The sequence below is a fragment of the Haliotis rufescens genome, unplaced genomic scaffold, assembly GCF_023055435.1.
Source record: "Haliotis rufescens isolate VD_foot unplaced genomic scaffold, xgHalRufe1.0.p SCAF_1, whole genome shotgun sequence".
In the NCBI taxonomy this organism is placed as follows: Eukaryota; Metazoa; Mollusca; class Gastropoda; order Lepetellida; family Haliotidae; genus Haliotis; species Haliotis rufescens.
In genome coordinates, this window is record NW_025963779.1 from 5377115 (window position 1) to 5392960 (window position 15846).

General features: G+C 38.7%; 1 protein-coding gene across 1 annotated transcript in view; it reads right to left on the reverse strand.

Annotated features, from left to right (window-relative positions):
- The window catches only part of LOC124150095 (lachesin-like), a 71837-nt gene that overhangs the window by 20450 nt on the left and 35541 nt on the right, over positions 1 to 15846 (reverse strand). The gene's annotated exons all lie outside the window — the stretch shown is intronic.

Consider the following 15846-nt stretch of genomic DNA (forward strand, 5'->3'; position numbering starts at 1 on the left):
TAAGTGCTTGGCGGCGGCACACGATACACACAAACAGAGTGGTGCTGTTATTAGCAGATTGGTAATATTTGAAATGTAAACCTCTTACATGTCACCTCCCACAGTGTCTATCTAACATATTTACCAACACCAGCAGAGCAAAGAACAATGTTGGCATTAGATGTACATTCAGTCCATTAGACGATGAAAGTATAGGACATCTTTGATCTTGTATACAGATTTATTCATATTCGAAATGGATACAACAACATGTATATCTATAGGGTTGCTGATCACAAGGAAATGCTGGAAAGGATGTCGAAATATTCGATCATGTTCACTCAGTCTGTTCAGGGACTGGTCACTTATTATGGGAGGCGGGTGACTGGGTGAATGGGAGTCATGACAAAAGGACCGCGAAAGAGGGGGCAAAATATGATACAGTTCTAAGACCAATCCCCGCCACCTATAATAAATGCCAGCCCCTCACATCATACAAACATGCACTAATTTATTAGTTAGCAAACGCATATTTTATCAAAATATTAAAGTATAAATTAATATTGGCACCACCATTAACAGCACAAACAGCAAAATTGGCAATGTACATGTTTTAACTATCCATGGAATGCTGTACAGAAGACAATGATATCCCGTGGTGCTCTGTGTAGTCAGGTTTTCCTAATGCTCCTCAAAGTGAGTGTTAATTAACACGACTGTCAGTGATTAACGGTTTGGCAAAGTTGATTAACTCGCCGAGTTCTGCCTGCAGCGAAACACCATCTTCACGTGGCAACCTGTCAGTGTTGCTTCAAACTACGAGGGGCATTTGTGGATATATTTATCAAGCATACATATAATAACAAGAAGATAATTAACTCTGGGTCATAATTCGACCCCAAACTGCTTGCTTATGATATAACATAAATACCTGAAGACGTGTTTTGCTTACAACGTAAATTGAAGCACAGCTTTCAAATATTCACGAATAACTGTCATTTAGAATTAGAATTTACAATAACCTTACTCTTCGACGTTATTTATTTTGGTAAAAAAATATTCCATGAATTTCGATCTGCTTCAGCAGAGTGGCTACAGTTCGCACTATGCTTGGAAATCGCTCAAACTGCATATACATAATACTTAAATTCTATTTGAAATTTTTGCGTACTACATAAATTTAAAGATCGTACTTGAGTGTAGCACGTAATTAGCAGAGCAGGGGCCTAGTAATAACAATATGACAAATGTCAAGGGACCAGTGTACGTTTTTTCTCCTGCCTCAGCTGTTTCGATGTTTGCGTGAGAAAACAATAATTGGGAAGTTCCTTAAATTCCGGAACCGAAAAACGCCAACTGAAGTTAAAACGAAACAAAGGATGTAGAAATAATGTGTGGAGGAATTGAAAGAAACAATTTTGTTAAGATCCATGTGGATGATAAACTGTGTCATTCCAACGCCACTTGGTATATGTGTGAAACATTTGTCGATTCTTCGTAAAATTTGAACTCAGAATCCAACGCAAAACGACATGCTTAATGCAAAATTGAACAGATCAATAACTCAAACATATGGAAAATATACATGCCTTAACAGCGACAAAACACTTTCCATAATCATGAGAAATCTCTGATGAAAGCAGACCCTATTGTACGATTCCGACTTTATCATGAGCATGTATTTATGAAGAAATATCAATGGTGATAATACCAGGTTTTCGTGAAACGGTGTGCTAATCCTGGCCCACTGATGGCACCCGTCACAAACACATGCAAGATAAGCATATCCAATAAAGGATTTTAGTCGTGAAAGGTCGCCTTTCAGCAAAACCTAATAGTACTATTCCAATCAAACAGTCAAGACTGGTCATTGTCAAGTTCTCACAATGGAGATAACACATACAGAATATTCAGACACTTTGTGTTAGGTTTGTATGATCGCCCACGTGTGAATTATTGACAATGTTACAGAGCCCCTACAGACACCAACATGTAGAGAACGCCTCACGTTACTAACGCCTGTCAGTAAATCACTTTGGGATCACGCCTCCGGTAGGGGATGGGTGAATGGTGACGATAGTAGCAAGTGACGTGCTGATCATTTGCCAGAACGCATCGAACCGCTCTCGGTCCAAGACAGAAAATACCACGGAGTCAATGATTAACCGCAATAGACAATATACTTTAATAGGTAAGGAAGACAATTTAACCCATCTTTAACAATTCAGCGTGCATATCCAGTAAAGACACCAGAACTGGATCTAAGTAAGTTCGGGACAACTTGCAGATTCCCATCGCAGGCTGTCTTAAAGATACATTATCAATAAATCAAGCAGGTATCATATTCAGGCAGAGTCGTTACAAGAACCCGGTGTGTATTCCTGGGAAGAAAAGGCCCCTAGTGCCCAACCAATACTAAAAATCGACGTTCCCGTGAATATCCGGGTTATAATTGGTTCTGAGCAATCCATGCTTATGAGACTAACGGGATTGGATGGTCAGGCTCGCTGACTTGGTTGATGCATGTCATCGTATGTCAATCGCGAAGATCGATGCTCACGATGTCAATCACTGGGTTGTCTGGTCCAGACTCGATTATTTACAGACCACCGTCATATAGCTAGCATCTTTTTCTAACGTGTATCACTTCTAAACGTCATACAAAGACGTGAAACTAAAAGTCGACTAAGACTAAGGATAGCGTTGTCAAAATGCGTAGTTACGTTGATAGTGTGTCATGGCATCTTAATGACGTGGACCGTTTACTCATTCAATGTTTACTGTTTGGATCTATACAGGTTCTTGTAAGAGAGGAACATTTTCCTTGTGGATCTATACAGGTTCTTGTAAGAGAGGAACATTTTCCTTGTGGATCTATACAGGTTCTTGTAAGAGAGGAACATTTTCCTTGTGGATCTATACAGGTTCTTGTAAGAGAGGAAATTTTCCTTGTGGATCCATACAGGTTCTTGTAAGAGAGGAACATTTTCTCCTTGTGGATCTATACATGTTCTTGTAAGAGAGGAACATTTTCCTTAGGTGCTCGCCAATTATAGACAATTACTTTCCGAATAGCATGCTTCATCTACAATCACAGTTTAAATGCATCATAGCGCCTCAATGTATCGAATGGTCATTTAACATACTATATGGCCACTATAATATTCAGCGACATATTTAGTTATATAAGTTGTTATTCGGATAACAGTATTTTCTATGTTCATGAACATCCAGTCTATGATTAATGTATACAAAAGTTAATTTGATTTATTGACGTTTTATTAAAGTTTGGACCTCTCAATGGCAAGGGCCTAATACAGATAGAAGTTTGATTATGTTCTCACTCAACTTCAGAAAGAAAACTTTATTTCATTATATTTGATGAATATCAAGTTAAAAACGAATAAGGGTCAGTTGGCGACCAATTTGTTAAGGTTGTCTTATTACGCACATTGTCGTACAATGTATCAATTTAACACGTCAACGCCAGAAAATAATCAGTCTCAAATACATGCCGAAACAGATTCCATAGGGAATTATAGGAACAAAGAGGTGAAAATTATATGAATGGATCACTGAAAAACAGTCATGACATCAATCTTGTCTTTACATTCCCGCGAGTTTTAACTGTAATGTTGTTAAAAGCGGCGTTAACCATAGTTATGCAATTTGAAAGATTATATAATGTTTTGTTGATATATTCCTGACATATTGTAGTATAAATCGAAACATCAATGAAAGCTGTTGCATATCACTGGCCTGTTGGCACGTCATGGGAATATAACACATGGGAGGTAACTCTAGAACATAGATTTGCAAAAGTGACAAGAAAGCAACGGCTGGCCAACACAAGGTATCTTATAGTCTATTGATCTTCTATTACAGTCCCTGTGAACACAGAAGGATGCCTAGCTTTGGTACAGACGCTTTCATATCCTCGCCGTGAGTCAGGCGTGATGTGACAAACTAACCAAGAGACAAGTAAAAATCACCATTTTCCAAAAAGTTATGACGATACTGGTGATGATCGCGAGCTGTCAACAGTTGATTGATAACTTTGAAATCTATGACACAAAGTCACCCTACCAAAACATTCCGATATTGAGAAAAACACTGCGGCAAATGGATATCAGTTAACGTAGAATGAGGGGCAAGAAGAGAGCGCTTTGACAACTGAAATTGAACAAATTGAAGATATTATTTAAAGAACAGATTAGGAGAATATGAAAAGAATGTGACATTTAAATCACACATCAATTGATACAATAAAGCATTTTGAAAGAAACGTATGCCTATTTCATCTAAGACTATTGATTTTTGCCTGTAATCAGATTCTACTCAAAAAACGATTATTGGCAGAATGAATACCGTCAATGGGAACATTTGATGACAAGAAAAACATGTCCGAAAACTAAACGATTAAGTAAAACTATTTTTTTTAAATCAAACGAATTTCAGGAATAACGAATAAACGTGTGTGAAATTGCGATGAAACATATGCGGGATTCAACATGCCACCTCTCGCAATAAACAATAAACGATAAACAAGTACAATGAACTGAAACAGGATTCGCTTGTCATGGGTTCGACTCTCGGCTCACCCAGATCCTGATGACTTTTCAAAAGTGGAAATCATGTATGGACTAACACTTTGGACTTTCAGATACTTTAAATGGCCGAAATGATCAATAACCGTGATCCAAATTGTATCCTTATTCACTCAACAATGCTGTTTGACTGGTATACAGCCACATACATGAATGCTACTCAGAAGAATATATTTGCTGGTTATGATGACAAGCTAGCTTGTAACTAATTGTTTTAGATTCTGTATAAAGTTTCAACACTCAATCATTCTGCCTATGAAATTTGATCATTTGATTTAGTTGTTATAGATTGTTCACTCACAAACTTGGCAACGTAACATATATTTTATTACCCAAAAAGTGTCATCCGGAAGCAAATGGTTTCAAACATTTTTATGTGATTGGCATATCCTGTTTTGATATACATGGTTTGGGCGTTATGGGCAACACATGTTCCCTTACATCAGTATTTACAATGTCAATCTGTTATATTGCATGCTTTCAAGGTTCAGGAAGAGAGGGGACAGAGTGAGAATATCATGTCAACACGTAATGGATCGCTGAACGGAATCTGCAGCTGAAGGGAACCTATAAAAACATCCTAACATCGATTTCAAACATGATCAAATAGAATTGAGTCCGAGTTCTTTCCGGCGAGGGGCTTAACGCGAGGGCATGGCCCAATCATAGACGAGTTATGAAACTATATTCATCACGGTAACATTAAGCAATGGCTAACGTCATTTTCTTTACACGTCAGCCAAAGTGTGACCCGAACGTTGGGTATACAGATACTTCATGGCAGAATGTCGGCTACATAAAGTATGGAAATAGGTACGATAATATGATGCAGAAAAATACTATGTTTCTGATATTTTGGAGTGGCCTAACATTATCTGGATTCACCAACGCTGACATAAACAGTGCAATCTCGGTATTCTAGAGGAATAACGTAGTTGTCTCCAGTATTAGAATCCCTTTCGCAGGGATGCATAAAAAAATATCTCAACTGCACTTAACAAGGCCAAAAGGCCTCAAATCGCCCTAGGTCCCGCAATATCACACACAGCCTGTACAGACACGAACTGTATTGTCCATCATGTGCAGTTTTTACTTTCAATTTGGGGGGCTCTGGTTATAAGGGGGAGGAGGGATAATGCTTCATTTTTTCCTAATGTAAAGATAATGCCTTCTTCCAAAATAAGGTTATCACTTCAATCATTCATAGAAGTGAGTGAGTATTGGTTGGATTAACGTCGGTTTGACCAGTGAACGGGATTTTGTCCGGAGATCAGATATTCTTTAACTCCAGATACAAAACCGGATGGAGGCAACAATTTCTTTTTCTTTTAACGGTCTGAAGCATAATCAATTTTTCCAAGATTATTCCGGGACAATTTTGTTCCCTTAACCCGGACTGGACCAATGCATTACATTCATCGCCTTCTCTTGAGTCCGTGTTGATATTAGTAACTGGAGCCTGTAACATGCATTTATTGCAGTTATTAGGCCAACCTACACATACATACTTTCGTTGACAGTCAGATAAAATATGACTTTACGATAGTAGCAGTACTTTACCTTTGCACCTCTCAAGATCATTCTCTGAGCCTTCTCTGAGACAGATGCTATCCTGCTGTTATATCAGACAAACAGAGTGAAATTACTTTGCACGTGGAATATTTAAGAACCAATAACATGAACGCATTATGTCGATAAAGAAGCTATAGGACTATTAAATGTATGTTTCCATCACAAATCATAACATAACAAGAGCCGTTTTACTTCATCATAAAGAGATTGCATCCTAAGGCATTGTACAGTCACGTGCTGGCTGTATACATGACTTATTGCATATACATTTACTTGGAATTTGCACGAAGATATGACCATAAATAAAATGAGAATTGATAGCAAATGTCACTAGATATGTGTTTGTTATGGAAATAATGCAAAACATACCAATTTCCCAGGGTGCTGCTACTCAGATTTCACATGAAACATTAAATATCCGCTGTGCCAAATCAGTATTACATTGCATGTCCTCCTTACCTCATCCTCATCGTGATGCATAACATTTGCGTTGTTCTAAACCAATGGTGCTTAACCAAACATAACTGAGATCAAGCAAACTTCCTAACTTCAAACTAGCAATGTTATAATCCTTAATTAAACACATTAGTTCTATTATAGCTTCACCGGTAACTATTCCGAGCAATATAACCTTTAATAGACACTTTAACATTTCTTTGTAAAATCCCATTCACCTAATTATACCTGTAACAGATCATATAATTCCAAATGGTTTCAACTTTCACAGGTCATGTACGTCGAATATTAAAAACCATCGACGCTAAATTGGTAGTAAATTGTATGTTATGACGAGATTCCCATCAACCACAACATCCCAGTGGCTCGCTATCAACACGTAAAGACTAATATTCTTGCACATCTGAAGCCTCTGTCTGTCTGCTGGGCCGTCTTAGACCAATCCCACAACAAAACATCTCTTAATGATCTAAAACGCTGGTGTGTAGTCGACTAGCTCGGCTGGGTCACCCAATGAGTCACTGACCATTATAACACCCATGCTGTGCCAGGGCTGATTGTTTGAGCTGAAGAAAATCCCTACTAAGCCACTTCTGGAACATTTCAATAATGTCTAAATAGAATTTGTAGCAATCGACTTGCCGATTTAGTTTTGTGAATGAGAACAGCCGGGTCTGTGAATTGAGTTTGGAATAGCATGGGCATCCAGTGCATTTCTATTGTAATGCCAGATTTAAATATTTGTAAAATCTTTATTTCAACAGTTTAGACCAAAAGCTTATAACTGTAGACATTTCGTTATGAAAAAAGATGAGATTTTTTAGAATTAAAAATCCCCGATAATAGAAATTTAAATGCACTGCGTTATTGTTAAAAAAGAAATTGCACTCTCGTATCATTACATGGACAGGTACAAAGTAATAAATGTCATTTAAGGGCCAGCAATTGTCCATAAGGACACAATAATAATGGTTATTTGTCGTATGGTTCCTAGCCCGTGATTTTCAACAAATGTGCAAAGTAACGAATAAAAGAGAAACACTTCACAATAAATGATGTACGATTCCCCTGGTGTTTTGTCTAACAGCTTGCAAACAAATGTTCACATATCCAACTCTCAAGTAGGTGATAAAGAACGTTTATTACGCTCTGGTCGGTTAACACAACGGAATAATCCATACCGTCATTTACACTAAAGCCACCGGGGGATACATGTCGGATATCAATAATAAACCAACTTACGCACCTTTGGCGTGAACATGTCAACACCATCAATAATTAATTACGATTCTAATTATTTTTGTTTCATTAAGAGTATTTGCTATCAATCAGTTAAGGATTATTGCTGGACCTGAGAGGATTCCCGCCCTGTAATCATTTGGGAATCAGCTTTTGTGGCAGGTAATTTGAATCGACTCTTGTCACTGTAGGAATATATGGGTATTTCTCAGTTTATCAATAAATTTGATCGGAGCAAGATGGGAAGTGACCCAAGTCGAAGACTGTCAACCTTAACATAATTATCGTAATTAACCCTTTATCACCTAAGAGAACATCAATTTGGATCAACATCCTTGATTCTGTTCGTTTCTACAAATGTTTCGCCTCGACGCTTTTTCCCATTTTGTCTTTCAGTACGAACCAGATCCCGTGTGATTCTACGAGATTGGCATCCATGACAATCGGATGAGGAATAATGGGTGTTTTCTTGCTGTCTGCCACGTCGGGTTGTGAGCGCTCAGTGCTGGCGTTAATAATGTGTAGGGGTCGAGTGGTCAAGCTGCAATTCCACTGTCCATTGGAATTTAGTACTTAGTTCAAGGGTGTCAGTTGTGTATCGGCCGTCACAAATCGCAGCCGGTAGTCTCTGCCCGACATTACATTTCAGACCTTTCATTGGCTAATCCATAACATCACATGGTTTTACGTGTACCATTCCAGATCCATAAGGCGCTGATGAACCGTGACCTAGTTTTCAGAGACAATTTTCTTGGGTAATTGAATATTTAATGACCCAATATCGAGAAATCTACAAGAACATGCTTCAGGATCAAAGAGTTTGACTATCTGCCGATATGTATTCATAATAACCATTCATTCTAATTACACGGACAAAGGGACCAATAGTAGGAATTAGTAGATCGCATCGACCAGAGCCATACTCATCACAGCCGTCATCCAGCAGCCACAGTAATATTTTGTTCAAAGAGCATGTTATTTGTAAAGTTCACCTGCACTTCGTTACAGTAACTAAATGATACATGATAAAGTTAACTGTCAATGTAACCCTGCGTTAAACCCTTACAAACAAAATCAAGCATTCCCCGGGGCTTGAACCCTTTCTATATAAATCATCACATTGGCTGAGACAATAAGCAATGGTTGGCAGAGTCAACAAATATAGAGTGGTAGGTAAAACGACCTATTCTTCACCTCAAACATCCAGGGTAATTTTCGTTGGATATGAAAACAAACGCGAGTGTGGATCTTCCCTGTCTCGCTGCGAGCTATCAACAGCCGTCATGTTGGCATTACGTGGATCTTTGCTGTTCACACAGAGATCGGTAGATTGGGTGGGGATAGCGGGAGGGAAACATCGTGTCTCCTTTGTTTAAATACCATGCTCTTGGACGTATCACCCAAGGAAGGGAGTTTGGGATAACATTGATTACATTGCATAACACACATGGAAGGTAACTGTAGATCGGCTGTGATCTTTACAGTGCACACACGTTTCAACTTTGTAGACATGATATTGACAGTGAAGGACCGATGGGTGTGGTGGTGGGTGGATAGGTTTTGGGTGGGCGTGGGGCTGATATGGATGTGTCAGCTGTTTGTGTTACCATGCACCAGTAGTGTCAGTTTGAGTATCTTTTTTGCAATGCATGTAGGAGCGGTACATCTCCACCTGCAACAGTTTTACTCCAACAGGACATGCATGATACTCGACTTCATGACGATGCAACATCATTAGCTCTCGTCCTTCAGATATACTTAGTACTTCCAAATGCATTAGAGGTTAGTTATTTTCAGCATACCACCCATCAATAATGTGCGATCATGTAAGCCACAAGAATCATACACCAGCCACAGCAGTGTTCATGAGAAAACGAAAACCAAAATGTATTGATTCTGTTATGTTTTAAAGAGGACTGACGTGCAACTGGTAGACAAATTATAACATGAGTGAGTGAGTGAGTGAGTTGGGTTTTTCGCCGCTTTTAACAATATTCCAGTTATATCACGGCGTGTCAGCTTAATGTGGGAGGAAAGCCCGAAGTGATGCAGGTTTACCACTTCGGTGAAACCCACGAGCACGGGTATGGTGCTGACAAACCTAGAAACAAAATTGGGGCGAACCGGGATTCGAACCCACAATCATAGGTTTCTGGCGTGCCCAAGGGACGCAACTCTGCACAGCGAGTCGCGGCGCCTTAGACGACTCGGCCATCCGTGCCCCCTATAACATAAGTACATGTGTCAGCACGTGATCCAAGTACGTATGTCTGTTACTTCTGTTACTCGGTAAATGACACATATAAGACATATAGATTATCTTATCTAGTATGTACTGCACCTCAACCGAGATATACGTACGAGACTAAGTATATTGCATCATGGGTAACGAGCAATTGCTCGCATTAAGAACAGAAGATGGGGAATTGGTGGTATGAAGGAGATGGTTAATGTCGTGTTCGTTAGAAAACATAACATTTCTCAATCCACAAGCCTCCAATTCTCCAAGTCTTAGGCTAAGAAGTGCACCATCTTATCGCACTGGGGATGCTTTGAGCCAGCTACACAAGTACATCGCATTGATATACGTGACTTTTATTACCCCATTGAGATGAGACTCATTTGGTAAGCAACAGTTGCCCTTTTCTTACAGAATGTTGTCGAAAACATAAACAAACGTTGATATATATGTCATGCTCATCCTATTTGGTTTATGGGAGTTCATCATTACAATCCTCTTTGATGTGCATATTGCGGCAATCATACCAGAGACGCTAACTGGGATGTAACGTTGTTTAACTTACTCTTCTGGCATTAACATGTCTGTACTTCGTGAATACAACCGTCCTTGTTTACCCTCACATCCGTAACACCGTGGGTAGGGAGATGAAGACGTTATGGTGGAAGCTACGGTTTTGTTGGTGGGTACTAATCTGAGGAAAGGGTCTAAATTATATTTTTAGCTTTTAAGCAATTCTAGAACAGGTGTTTATATTCTTTAAACTACGCAATGGCAGATGATAGTGTTATCAACATACTTCTACCCACTAACACGACATGGAGACCATATCTGCAGTGTGGAAGATGATAGTGCTATCAACATACTTCTATCCACTAACACGACATGGAGACCATATCTGCAGTGTGGAAGATGGTATAGGTAGAGGTCCAATTACTGCACTTTTTTGGAAGCGTGGACTGATTGGGAGAGATTTATTCTTCTGCTTGAGAACTCACTTGGTGGTTTATACTGAAGGTCCTCCGGGATTACCTTGGAGGCCTTGGTGATAACATGTAGTCAATAACTACCCAATTAAGTTAATTGTGTGTTAAGATGGTAAAACTGCTGCGTTACTGGGCCATTAAAGGCGAGACAGTGGGTTGGCAAATGGCTGGAGGACTGTGCATTGGAAGTAAGTGATACGAGGAAATGGATTGTGAAATTGGGTAGATTACCAACTCCTAGCAGAAGCTCTGAGGTCGTGCTTTGAATCATACACTGCTATGGATATAATGCAAACTTAATTACTGAGGGGAACCTTTGTTCTGAAAGGTTACTGTCTGATGCTCGATTCTACAAAGGGTATTTGTGATGAGGCATGATTATAATCAATATCTCGTCAGCTTGCAGGCACACTTGTTGGAAATGAAGCATTATCTCAACACCATATAAGCAATGTTTACCCTACACAGTAATGCACTGTATCAGGTGTACCTGCATACTTGTCAAGCAGTAATTACCATTGACAAGAACCATGCAACGTCTTTATTACCCGGTGCAGTCCCGGGATATCTGTCTTACCAAACTATGTTCTTTGAGGTCACATATACCGTACATGATCCTTATCAGTGGTGTTGTGTTTGCGTAGGTGCATATTATATATTACAAATTTGTCACTGACACACTAAACGGACACAACTTGATCCAAACCTGGTCCAAACTTACACCACACAAAACAATTATGAGGAAAAACATCGCTATAAATAGACAGCAATATACCCATTGTATCGTAATATGTTCTGGATACAGTAGCAGTGCAATGTTATCATATTCGCAACTGTTACATCCATTCGTGGTTTTAAAAAGATGTACAAAGGTTCATGAATATTTCTCTAACATGACCCATTAATCCTTATTGAGCTCAAAACGTGAACAATAACGGTCAAGTAAAACATATTTGTAGTTGTCACTGTCAAGATGGAGAGTTTAAGATTTTCTTCTGTTGTATAACTACACCATTTCAATTAAAAGTAGTATTTAGTTTGCATATTACCGAAGAATACAATGCAAGTGGAATGACTCCGCACTCATTAAACTGTAAACTATTTCAGTGGCAAAGCGGGCAAACAGAAATTCAAATTACTATTATAGTATTTTACAAATGTAATAGCATTACCTTATCTGACTCATTATGAATACCTTATCAACAAGTCATCATGCAACACGTGCTTAATACTGAGATAAACAACTCAATCAGCTGAACAAATGTTTAGCCCATAAAATTAATGAACACACAACTAAAATTCTACTTTGATTCGTCCAAGTCCTACTGTTGCTAATATCTATGAAGGCAATAACACTATCTGTGGTATCCCCGTTCGTGCAGTTGTTAGCAAGACAGCACAGAACCAAGAACAGCTGTCACATCTCACGGGTCAAGTCGACAGAAAACTCATATTGCTTCACAAGATTATTTTGATTAATTTGGACAAATCGTGTAATAATTTGTCATTTATCAAATATCCACCTGCCAGGATCTGCGACATGTTAGCAGAACGTATGAATAAATAATGACGGACATCTCTCGTTTAGCTGCCTGATTGGATACGTTTTACAATAGGGTGAGCTTTTCTCTAAGGCAATGAATCAGGTAGAAAGAACAATCGAATACTCCACATTTGTTCCCTGTGCAATTCCATTATGTCATCAGTATTGTGGGCGATCGATAACGGCTCTACATCATCAATGGGAACCCGTCAAATAATTATGTCTTGCTTTCGTGATCGAAAAAGCTGTCTCTCAACTTCTAAGGTGTTAACTTTATCATTACAGAGGCGTGGGTAATTTGCCAAACATACTGATTTATTGTATTGCGCACAAACAACATTGATTTGTCTTCCACTTGAGCGTTCAGTCTGGGCGTGAAGACCTATAGAGAGATCACACAATGCTTGAGGAACATTTGATATTCTGGCACATGAATCGAAATCCCCATTCTTCGCCTCTCTGTATTCCCTTATAACGTCTGTAGTTAGATGCCATGGAAACGAAATAGAGTAACGAATCTCAAAGGAAGATTTACAACGTTTGTCGAGATGACTGTAGGACGTTATTTGTTCTTCCCGGGATAGTGAAGAGGTTAGACTCAATATGGGAGCAGTTACGTCGTGTTTGCAGGTACAATGTATTCTATCGTATTCATTAGTGTCAGTGGGGAGGAGTGGGGAGGATTTTACACCGCTTGCCATGTTCCGGCAATATCATTGCGGGAAACACCAAACACGGGTTTCACTTTGGGTATGAATCGAGCCTGGGTTTTCGTTTTGACGGGTTACCTCTTCGTTAAACAAGGTGATGTGAGGTGAAATTGGTTTAACGTCGCGTCCAAGATTATTGCACTTTTATAACGATGTGCATGTACGTGTGGCTGTTGTATTTGTTTTATAGTGCTAGCTCACTGAGATACCATGCCGCAGTTTAACATGAATACCCCACTAAGACACAGTATACTGACTTCGAGCCGACCAGTCCTTGTTTTAGCCCCTTAATGCCGAGCGCTAGACAGGGTAACAACAAGTACCATCTTTTAACGTCTTTTGGTATGAAGCGGTCGGGGATCGAACACGGACCTTCCGCTCTCCGGGCGGATGCTCTACCACTAGACCACGGAGGCGGTCCTCGTTACACAAGGCTACCTCCTTTGTTATTGAAATGAGATGGTGCAGTGAAAATGTACTCCACGCGGCCACTCACTGACACATTATGAAGTCACTATTCTTCGATGTAGATTCATAAGGCAGGCCTTTACAGTATATGTTTACATGTATAAATAACTCGGGATACATCATACTCAAACATTCAGCTAAATCGTCACAAATTCACTATTAAGAAAACCTTCTAATACATTGACCCATCAGCAAAACGAAAACGTCATTTGCCTTTTTGTTGCGCAAGCAGTTTCACCTTTGTTTTGTTTCCATGTTTGTCAGAATCGTATCTATAATCGTTGGTTTTACCAAAATGGTAACTGTCGAAAACTTTCTGATTTTGCTCCCAGATCAAGTAGACACGCCACGATTTCAAGAAATATAATTAAAAGCGGTGTCAAACACAACCAATATACTCCCTTTAACGCTAGGCGCTCTTGTGAGCCATTCACTGTGTGTGCATGTCAGTGTCACTCATATTCAAACACTTAGATACGTGTATCATATGTCGATAAGACCTCCCTTTGAAGATAATGTATTTTCCTACGTGTGTGTTTGTGTTTGTGTTTGTTTCCATACATGTATGTTAGTGTTCATTTCCATACGTGTATGTTAGTGTTCATTTCCATACGCGTATGTTAGTGTTTGTTTCCATGCATGTATGTTAGTGTTTCTTTCCATGCGTGTATGTTAGTGTTCATTTCCATACGTTTATGTTAGTGTTTATTTCCATACGTGTATGTTAGTGTTTATTTCCACGCGTGTATGTTAGTGTTCATTTCCATACGTGTATGTAAGTGTTTATTTCCATGCGTGTATGTTATTTTTTTATTTCCATACGTGTATGATAGTGTTTATTTCCATACGTGTATGTTAGTGTTTATTTCCACGCGTGTATGTTAGTGTTCATTTCCATACGTGTATGTTAGTGTTTATTTCCATACGTGTATGTTAGTGTTTATTTCGACGCGTGTATGTAAGTGTTCATTTCCATACGTGTATGTAAGTGTTTATTTCCATACGTGTATGTTAGTGTTTATTTCCATGCGTGTATGTTAGTGTTTATTTCAAAGCGTGTATGTTAGTGTTTATTTCCACGCGTGTATGTTAGTGTTTATTTCCACGCGTGTATGTTAGTATTCATTTCCATACGTGTATGTTAGTGTTTATTTCCATGCATGTATGTTAGTGATTATTTCCATACGTGTATGTTAGTGTTTATTTCCATGCATGTATGTTTGTGTTTATTTCCATGCGTGTATGTTAGTATTCATTTCCATATGTGTATGTTAGTGTTTATTTCCATGCATGTATGTTAGTGTTTATTTCCATACGTGTATGTTAGTGTTTATTTCCATGCGTGTATGTTAGTGTTTATTTCCATGCATGTATGTTAGTGTTCATTTCCATGCGTGTATGTTAGTGTTCATTTCCACGCGTGTATGTTAGTGTTCATTTCCATACGTGTATGTTAGTGTTTATTTCCATGCGTGTATGTTAGTGTTTGTTTCCATGCGTGTATGTTAGTGTTCATTTCCATGCGTGTATGTTAGTGTTTGTTCCATGCATGTATGTTAGTATTCATTTCCATACGTGTATGTTAGTGTTCATTTCCATACGTGTATGTTAGTGTTTATTTCCATGCGTGTATGTTAGTGTTCATTTCCATACGTGTATGTTAGTGTTTATTTCCATGCGTGTATGTTAGTGTTTATTTCCATACGTGTATGTTAGTGTCTATTTCCACGCGTGTATGTTAGTGTTCATTTCCATACGTGTATGTTAGTGTTTATTTCCATGCGTGTATGTTAGTGTTTATTTCGACGCGTGTATGTAAGTGTTCATTTCCATACGTGTATGTAAGTGTTTATTTCCATGCGTGTATGTTAGTGTTTATTTCCATACGTGTATGTTAGTGTTTATTTCCATGCGTGTATGTTAGTGTTTATTTCCAAGCGTGTATGTTAGTGTTTATTTCCACGCGTGTATGTTAGTGTTTATTTCCAAGCGTGTATGTTAGTATTCATTTCCATACGTGTATGTTAGTGTTTATTTCCATGCGTGT